Source organism: Aphelocoma coerulescens, unplaced genomic scaffold, assembly GCF_041296385.1.
Source record: "Aphelocoma coerulescens isolate FSJ_1873_10779 unplaced genomic scaffold, UR_Acoe_1.0 HiC_scaffold_84, whole genome shotgun sequence".
Lineage (NCBI taxonomy): Eukaryota > Metazoa > Chordata > Aves > Passeriformes > Corvidae > Aphelocoma > Aphelocoma coerulescens.
In genome coordinates, this window is record NW_027184068.1 from 137187 (window position 1) to 147631 (window position 10445).

A 10445-nucleotide genomic window follows, 5' to 3' on the forward strand; every position below is an offset into this window, starting at 1 on the left:
GTGGTGATGCTATGGAACCTGATGCAACCCTGCCTCCTCTGTGACACCACAGAACCTCTGGGAGCCCTGGAGACCGTGCTGATGCTATGGAACCTGATGCAACCCTGCCTCCACTGTGACACCACAGAAGCTCAGGGAGCCCTGGAGACTGTGGTGATGCTATGGAACCTGATGCAACCCTGCCTCCACTGTGACACCACAGAACCTCTGGGAGCCCTGGAGACCGTGCTGATGCTATGGAACCTGATGCAACCCTGCCTCCACTGTGACACCACAGAAGCTCGGGGAGCTCTGCAGACCGTGGGGATGCTGGCGAAGCTGACGGAACCCTGGGCACCACAGTGACGCTATGGAACCTGGTGGAACCGAGGGGCCACAGTGACACTGTGGGGCCTTTTGGAAGCAACAGGACCCTGGTGGGAAGCCACGGGATGATTAATCCTGCACGAACCTGCTCCAGGTGGGCTCCTCTCTCCCGGCTTCCACAGGTGCTGCTAGGATCCCACTCCGGCACTGGCTTGGCACGGGCTCACGGCTTCCTTTGGCAATGGCTCTGCTCCAGGATGGCATGCTGCAGAGAATGCAGGTAGATTTTGTGCTCACTCCTGGCATGCAGCTGGACAATAAAGCCTGATCCAGCCCCCCCTCAGCATATGTCCGGCTCTGGCATTGGGGCGGGGCAACTTTGGGAGCAGCCCCAGCCCTGCTCCTGCTCCCGGCTGGGCACCCAGCTGCTGGGACACAGGTGTGTCCTGATGCCACCGTCTACTCCTTTGAGAAGGGGAGGACAGAGTGCATCAGGGAGTTTGGTGTGGCTTACATGCGGCAAGGAGAAGGTGCAGCCCCAAACTGGCTTTCACTTCTAGAACCTTTTGCTATTGCGGGAGCAGCTGCTGGAGCTTTTCAACCGAGCTGCAAGAGTGAAAAGTGTGATGGCATGTCTATCTGAGAAGGAAGGTTCGGTGCCGCAGCCTGTTGTGCACAATTTATATGCTGATAAGAGAAGGGGGTGCTTTTGGAACGTTTTCCTTCCTGACACTTCTGTCTCTGTGAGCTTTAGCTGCTTGGACTCAGGGATACCGAAGGTATGTGAAAGTGACTGGGATGCGAGAATCATGTTGCACAGGGAACAGGGAAGGTCAGCAAATGTTTCCTGTCCTGGCACATCTCTCAGTCTGAACTGCAGCTGCAGATGCTTCACTTCCGCCAAGGACTCTGCCACCTTGAGAGAAGGATGCGCTCTATGGAGTTGAGAAAGAAAGTGCGTCTCACTAGCTTCTTTCCTCTACTTCATAGACAGCAAAGGGGCTATGAAAGGCAGCACTGGCTTTTTGTTCTAGGACTTCTTCTTTACAAGCAGCTGCTGGATGTTTGGAAGGGGGTTTGGGATATGCAAAAATGAGAGGCTAAGATGGTAAGAGGGTAAGATGGAAGTCATCTGGCAAAAGCAGAGCTCACAAAAGGGCCAGCTGAGAAAGCTCTTGCTGCCTACAACTTCAACTGCACCCCTCAAAGCAGCAGCACACACGCTGCTCTCGGCACTTTCCTTCTCAGCTCTACGCACCATCCTAAGCCTTGCCTCTCCCACACTCAGGATCCAAAGACAACGGCACCAGGGACTGCTCACACACTAAAGGCACCAGGACAAAAGGCTCACCAGCTTGGCCTTTGCATTCCCGCTGACAGCTCCACAGCTTGAACCCAGAGAACTGCCTGCTGCCAACAGCCTTTCCAATCACTCTGAGCACCTCATGACAAGGAGTGTGGGGAATGAATCTCCAGCAGCCTCCTGCCCCAGGCTGTCCCCCGGGAGCAGCCCTGCTCCAGGCCGTGACTGCCACCTGCACAGCCAAAGGACCCAGAGCCGGTGTTACACACCACGGCTGTGCCTGGCACAGAGACACCAGTGGCCACACAAGTGGCCATGGCACTGTCCACACACAGTCCCTGCTGCTGCTCCCCCAGCCGCTGGCACCAACTCCCAGCCACCCACTCCTAAAGCCACGGGGCCCACTGGGACACTGCGGGGGCTCGTGGAAGCCAGCGGCCATTGTGACACAGCAGGGCTGCACAGAGCCCACGGTGCTTTGTGACCCGTGGCTCCCAGGAGAGCCTTTGTGATGCTGGGGAACTACAAGGAAGCCTGGCTCCTCTGTGACACCACCACAGAAGCTCAGGGGAGCCCTGGAGACCGTGCTGATGCTATTGAACCTGATGCAACCCTGCCTCCTCTGTGACACCACAGAAGCTCTTGGAGCCCTGGAGACCGTGGTGATGCTATGGAACCTGATGCAACCCTGCCTCCTCTGTGACACCACAGAACCTCTGGGAGCCCTGGAGACCGTGCTGATGCTATGGAACCTGATGCAACCCTGCCTCCACTGTGACACCACAGAAGCTCAGGGAGCCCTGGAGACTGTGGTGATGCTATGGAACCTGATGCAACCCTGCCTCCACTGTGACACCACAGAACCTCTGGGAGCCCTGGAGACCGTGCTGATGCTATGGAACCTGATGCAACCCTGCCTCCACTGTGACACCACAGAAGCTCGGGGAGCTCTGCAGACCGTGGGGATGCTGGCGAAGCTGACGGAACCCTGGGCACCACAGTGACGCTATGGAACCTGGTGGAACCGAGGGGCCACAGTGACACTGTGGGGCCTTTTGGAAGCAACAGGACCCTGGTGGGAAGCCACGGGATGATTAATCCTGCACGAACCTGCTCCAGGTGGGCTCCTCTCTCCCGGCTTCCACAGGTGCTGCTAGGATCCCACTCCGGCACTGGCTTGGCACGGGCTCACGGCTTCCTTTGGCAATGGCTCTGCTCCAGGATGGCATGCTGCAGAGAATGCAGGTAGATTTTGTGCTCACTCCTGGCATGCAGCTGGACAATAAAGCCTGATCCAGCCCCCCCTCAGCATATGTCCGGCTCTGGCATTGGGGCGGGGCAACTTTGGGAGCAGCCCCAGCCCTGCTCCTGCTCCCGGCTGGGCACCCAGCTGCTGGGACACAGGTGTGTCCTGATGCCACCGTCTACTCCTTTGAGAAGGGGAGGACAGAGTGCATCAGGGAGTTTGGTGTGGCTTACATGCGGCAAGGAGAAGGTGCAGCCCCAAACTGGCTTTCACTTCTAGAACCTTTTGCTATTGCGGGAGCAGCTGCTGGAGCTTTTCAACCGAGCTGCAAGAGTGAAAAGTGTGATGGCATGTCTATCTGAGAAGGAAGGTTCGGTGCCGCAGCCTGTTGTGCACAATTTATATGCTGATAAGAGAAGGGGGTGCTTTTGGAACGTTTTCCTTCCTGACACTTCTGTCTCTGTGAGCTTTAGCTGCTTGGACTCAGGGATACCGAAGGTATGTGAAAGTGACTGGGATGCGAGAATCATGTTGCACAGGGAACAGGGAAGGTCAGCAAATGTTTCCTGTCCTGGCACATCTCTCAGTCTGAACTGCAGCTGCAGATGCTTCACTTCCGCCAAGGACTCTGCCACCTTGAGAGAAGGATGCGCTCTATGGAGTTGAGAAAGAAAGTGCGTCTCACTAGCTTCTTTCCTCTACTTCATAGACAGCAAAGGGGCTATGAAAGGCAGCACTGGCTTTTTGTTCTAGGACTTCTTCTTTACAAGCAGCTGCTGGATGTTTGGAAGGGGGTTTGGGATATGCAAAAATGAGAGGCTAAGATGGTAAGAGGGTAAGATGGAAGTCATCTGGCAAAAGCAGAGCTCACAAAAGGGCCAGCTGAGAAAGCTCTTGCTGCCTACAACTTCAACTGCACCCCTCAAAGCAGCAGCACACACGCTGCTCTCGGCACTTTCCTTCTCAGCTCTACGCACCATCCTAAGCCTTGCCTCTCCCACACTCAGGATCCAAAGACAACGGCACCAGGGACTGCTCACACACTAAAGGCACCAGGACAAAAGGCTCACCAGCTTGGCCTTTGCATTCCCGCTGACAGCTCCACAGCTTGAACCCAGAGAACTGCCTGCTGCCAACAGCCTTTCCAATCACTCTGAGCACCTCATGACAAGGAGTGTGGGGAATGAATCTCCAGCAGCCTCCTGCCCCAGGCTGTCCCCCGGGAGCAGCCCTGCTCCAGGCCGTGACTGCCACCTGCACAGCCAAAGGACCCAGAGCCGGTGTTACACACCACGGCTGTGCCTGGCACAGAGACACCAGTGGCCACACAAGTGGCCATGGCACTGTCCACACACAGTCCCTGCTGCTGCTCCCCCAGCCGCTGGCACCAACTCCCAGCCACCCACTCCTAAAGCCACGGGGCCCACTGGGACACTGCGGGGGCTCGTGGAAGCCAGCGGCCATTGTGACACAGCGGGGCTGCACAGAGCCCACGGTGCTTTGTGACCCGTGGCTCCCAGGAGAGCCTTTGTGATGCTGGGGAACTACAAGGAAGCCTGGCTCCTCTGTGACACCACCACAGAAGCTCAGGGGAGCCCTGGAGACCGTGCTGATGCTATTGAACCTGATGCAACCCTGCCTCCTCTGTGACACCACAGAAGCTCTTGGAGCCCTGGAGACCGTGGTGATGCTATGGAACCTGATGCAACCCTGCCTCCTCTGTGACACCACAGAACCTCTGGGAGCCCTGGAGACCGTGCTGATGCTATGGAACCTGATGCAACCCTGCCTCCACTGTGACACCACAGAAGCTCAGGGAGCCCTGGAGACTGTGGTGATGCTATGGAACCTGATGCAACCCTGCCTCCACTGTGACACCACAGAACCTCTGGGAGCCCTGGAGACCGTGCTGATGCTATGGAACCTGATGCAACCCTGCCTCCACTGTGACACCACAGAAGCTCGGGGAGCTCTGCAGACCGTGGGGATGCTGGCGAAGCTGACGGAACCCTGGGCACCACAGTGACGCTATGGAACCTGGTGGAACCGAGGGGCCACAGTGACACTGTGGGGCCTTTTGGAAGCAACAGGACCCTGGTGGGAAGCCACGGGATGATTAATCCTGCACGAACCTGCTCCAGGTGGGCTCCTCTCTCCCGGCTTCCACAGGTGCTGCTAGGATCCCACTCCGGCACTGGCTTGGCACGGGCTCACGGCTTCCTTTGGCAATGGCTCTGCTCCAGGATGGCATGCTGCAGAGAATGCAGGTAGATTTTGTGCTCACTCCTGGCATGCAGCTGGACAATAAAGCCTGATCCAGCCCCCCCTCAGCATATGTCCGGCTCTGGCATTGGGGCGGGGCAACTTTGGGAGCAGCCCCAGCCCTGCTCCTGCTCCCGGCTGGGCACCCAGCTGCTGGGACACAGGTGTGTCCTGATGCCACCGTCTACTCCTTTGAGAAGGGGAGGACAGAGTGCATCAGGGAGTTTGGTGTGGCTTACATGCGGCAAGGAGAAGGTGCAGCCCCAAACTGGCTTTCACTTCTAGAACCTTTTGCTATTGCGGGAGCAGCTGCTGGAGCTTTTCAACCGAGCTGCAAGAGTGAAAAGTGTGATGGCATGTCTATCTGAGAAGGAAGGTTCGGTGCCGCAGCCTGTTGTGCACAATTTATATGCTGATAAGAGAAGGGGGTGCTTTTGCAACGTTTTCCTTCCTGACACTTCTGTCTCTGTGAGCTTTAGCTGCTTGGACTCAGGGATACCGAAGGTATGTGAAAGTGACTGGGATGCGAGAATCATGTTGCACAGGGAACAGGGAAGGTCAGCAAATGTTTCCTGTCCTGGCACATCTCTCAGTCTGAACTGCAGCTGCAGATGCTTCACTTCCGCCAAGGACTCTGCCACCTTGAGAGAAGGATGCGCTCTATGGAGTTGAGAAAGAAAGTGCGTCTCACTAGCTTCTTTCCTCTACTTCATAGACAGCAAAGGGGCTATGAAAGGCAGCACTGGCTTTTTGTTCTAGGACTTCTTCTTTACAAGCAGCTGCTGGATGTTTGGAAGGGGGTTTGGGATATGCAAAAATGAGAGGCTAAGATGGTAAGAGGGTAAGATGGAAGTCATCTGGCAAAAGCAGAGCTCACAAAAGGGCCAGCTGAGAAAGCTCTTGCTGCCTACAACTTCAACTGCACCCCTCAAAGCAGCAGCACACACGCTGCTCTCGGCACTTTCCTTCTCAGCTCTACGCACCATCCTAAGCCTTGCCTCTCCCACACTCAGGATCCAAAGACAACGGCACCAGGGACTGCTCACACACTAAAGGCACCAGGACAAAAGGCTCACCAGCTTGGCCTTTGCATTCCCGCTGACAGCTCCACAGCTTGAACCCAGAGAACTGCCTGCTGCCAACAGCCTTTCCAATCACTCTGAGCACCTCATGACAAGGAGTGTGGGGAATGAATCTCCAGCAGCCTCCTGCCCCAGGCTGTCCCCCGGGAGCAGCCCTGCTCCAGGCCGTGACTGCCACCTGCACAGCCAAAGGACCCAGAGCCGGTGTTACACACCACGGCTGTGCCTGGCACAGAGACACCAGTGGCCACACAAGTGGCCATGGCACTGTCCACACACAGTCCCTGCTGCTGCTCCCCCAGCCGCTGGCACCAACTCCCAGCCACCCACTCCTAAAGCCACGGGGCCCACTGGGACACTGCGGGGGCTCGTGGAAGCCAGCGGCCATTGTGACACAGCGGGGCTGCACAGAGCCCACGGTGCTTTGTGACCCGTGGCTCCCAGGAGAGCCTTTGTGATGCTGGGGAACTACAAGGAAGCCTGGCTCCTCTGTGACACCACCACAGAAGCTCAGGGGAGCCCTGGAGACCGTGCTGATGCTATTGAACCTGATGCAACCCTGCCTCCTCTGTGACACCACAGAAGCTCTTGGAGCCCTGGAGACCGTGCTGATGCTATGGAACCTGATGCAACCCTGCCTCCTCTGTGACACCACAGAACCTCTGGGAGCCCTGGAGACCGTGCTGATGCTATGGAACCTGATGCAACCCTGCCTCCACTGTGACACCACAGAACCTCTGGGAGCCCTGGAGACTGTGGTGATGCTATGGAACCTGATGCAACCCTGCCTCCACTGTGACACCACAGAACCTCTGGGAGCCCTGGAGACCGTGCTGATGCTATGGAACCTGATGCAACCCTGCCTCCACTGTGACACCACAGAAGCTCGGGGAGCTCTGCAGACCGTGGGGATGCTGGCGAAGCTGACGGAACCCTGGGCACCACAGTGACGCTATGGAACCTGGTGGAACCGAGGGGCCACAGTGACACTGTGGGGCCTTTTGGAAGTAACAGGACCCTGGTGGGAAGCCACGGGATGATTAATCCTGCACGAACCTGCTCCAGGTGGGCTCCTCTCTCCCGGCTTCCACAGGTGCTGCTAGGATCCCACTCCGGCACTGGCTTGGCACGGGCTCACGGCTTCCTTTGGCAATGGCTCTGCTCCAGGATGGCATGCTGCAGAGAATGCAGGTAGATTTTGTGCTCACTCCTGGCATGCAGCTGGACAATAAAGCCTGATCCAGCCCCCCCTCAGCATATGTCCGGCTCTGGCATTGGGGCGGGGCAACTTTGGGAGCAGCCCCAGCCCTGCTCCTGCTCCCGGCTGGGCACCCAGCTGCTGGGACACAGGTGTGTCCTGATGCCACCGTCTACTCCTTTGAGAAGGGGAGGACAGAGTGCATCAGGGAGTTTGGTGTGGCTTACATGCGGCAAGGAGAAGGTGCAGCCCCAAACTGGCTTTCACTTCTAGAACCTTTTGCTATTGCGGGAGCAGCTGCTGGAGCTTTTCAACCGAGCTGCAAGAGTGAAAAGTGTGATGGCATGTCTATCTGAGAAGGAAGGTTCGGTGCCGCAGCCTGTTGTGCACAATTTATATGCTGATAAGAGAAGGGGGTGCTTTTGGAACGTTTTCCTTCCTGACACTTCTGTCTCTGTGAGCTTTAGCTGCTTGGACTCAGGGATACCGAAGGTGTGTGAAAGTGACTGGGATGCGAGAATCATGTTGCACAGGGAACAGGGAAGGTCAGCAAATGTTTCCTGTCCTGGCACATCTCTCAGTCTGAACTGCAGCTGCAGATGCTTCACTTCCGCCAAGGACTCTGCCACCTTGAGAGAAGGATGCGCTCTATGGAGTTGAGAAAGAAAGTGCGTCTCACTAGCTTCTTTCCTCTACTTCATAGACAGCAAAGGGGCTATGAAAGGCAGCACTGGCTTTTTGTTCTAGGACTTCTTCTTTACAAGCAGCTGCTGGATGTTTGGAAGGGGGTTTGGGATATGCAAAAATGAGAGGCTAAGATGGTAAGAGGGTAAGATGGAAGTCATCTGGCAAAAGCAGAGCTCACAAAAGGGCCAGCTGAGAAAGCTCTTGCTGCCTACAACTTCAACTGCACCCCTCAAAGCAGCAGCACACACGCTGCTCTCGGCACTTTCCTTCTCAGCTCTACGCACCATCCTAAGCCTTGCCTCTCCCACACTCAGGATCCAAAGACAACGGCACCAGGGACTGCTCACACACTAAAGGCACCAGGACAAAAGGCTCACCAGCTTGGCCTTTGCATTCCCGCTGACAGCTCCACAGCTTGAACCCAGAGAACTGCCTGCTGCCAACAGCCTTTCCAATCACTCTGAGCACCTCATGACAAGGAGTGTGGGGAATGAATCTCCAGCAGCCTCCTGCCCCAGGCTGTCCCCCGGGAGCAGCCCTGCTCCAGGCCGTGACTGCCACCTGCACAGCCAAAGGACCCAGAGCCGGTGTTACACACCACGGCTGTGCCTGGCACAGAGACACCAGTGGCCACACAAGTGGCCATGGCACTGTCCACACACAGTCCCTGCTGCTGCTCCCCCAGCCGCTGGCACCAACTCCCAGCCACCCACTCCTAAAGCCACGGGGCCCACTGGGACACTGCGGGGGCTCGTGGAAGCCAGCGGCCATTGTGACACAGCAGGGCTGCACAGAGCCCACGGTGCTTTGTGACCCGTGGCTCCCAGGAGAGCCTTTGTGATGCTGGGGAACTACAAGGAAGCCTGGCTCCTCTGTGACACCACCACAGAAGCTCAGGGGAGCCCTGGAGACCGTGCTGATGCTATTGAACCTGATGCAACCCTGCCTCCTCTGTGACACCACAGAAGCTCTTGGAGCCCTGGAGACCGTGGTGATGCTATGGAACCTGATGCAACCCTGCCTCCTCTGTGACACCACAGAACCTCTGGGAGCCCTGGAGACCGTGCTGATGCTATGGAACCTGATGCAACCCTGCCTCCACTGTGACACCACAGAAGCTCAGGGAGCCCTGGAGACTGTGGTGATGCTATGGAACCTGATGCAACCCTGCCTCCACTGTGACACCACAGAACCTCTGGGAGCCCTGGAGACCGTGCTGATGCTATGGAACCTGATGCAACCCTGCCTCCACTGTGACACCACAGAAGCTCGGGGAGCTCTGCAGACCGTGGGGATGCTGGCGAAGCTGACGGAACCCTGGGCACCACAGTGACGCTATGGAACCTGGTGGAACCGAGGGGCCACAGTGACACTGTGGGGCCTTTTGGAAGCAACAGGACCCTGGTGGGAAGCCACGGGATGATTAATCCTGCACGAACCTGCTCCAGGTGGGCTCCTCTCTCCCGGCTTCCACAGGTGCTGCTAGGATCCCACTCCGGCACTGGCTTGGCACGGGCTCACGGCTTCCTTTGGCAATGGCTCTGCTCCAGGATGGCATGCTGCAGAGAATGCAGGTAGATTTTGTGCTCACTCCTGGCATGCAGCTGGACAATAAAGCCTGATCCAGCCCCCCCTCAGCATATGTCCGGCTCTGGCATTGGGGCGGGGCAACTTTGGGAGCAGCCCCAGCCCTGCTCCTGCTCCCGGCTGGGCACCCAGCTGCTGGGACACAGGTGTGTCCTGATGCCACCGTCTACTCCTTTGAGAAGGGGAGGACAGAGTGCATCAGGGAGTTTGGTGTGGCTTACATGCGGCAAGGAGAAGGTGCAGCCCCAAACTGGCTTTCACTTCTAGAACCTTTTGCTATTGCGGGAGCAGCTGCTGGAGCTTTTCAACCGAGCTGCAAGAGTGAAAAGTGTGATGGCATGTCTATCTGAGAAGGAAGGTTCGGTGCCGCAGCCTGTTGTGCACAATTTATATGCTGATAAGAGAAGGGGGTGCTTTTGGAACGTTTTCCTTCCTGACACTTCTGTCTCTGTGAGCTTTAGCTGCTTGGACTCAGGGATACCGAAGGTATGTGAAAGTGACTGGGATGCGAGAATCATGTTGCACAGGGAACAGGGAAGGTCAGCAAATGTTTCCTGTCCTGGCACATCTCTCAGTCTGAACTGCAGCTGCAGATGCTTCACTTCCGCCAAGGACTCTGCCACCTTGAGAGAAGGATGCGCTCTATGGAGTTGAGAAAGAAAGTGCGTCTCACTAGCTTCTTTCCTCTACTTCATAGACAGCAAAGGGGCTATGAAAGGCAGCACTGGCTTTTTGTTCTAGGACTTCTTCTTTACAAGCAGCTGCTGGATGTTT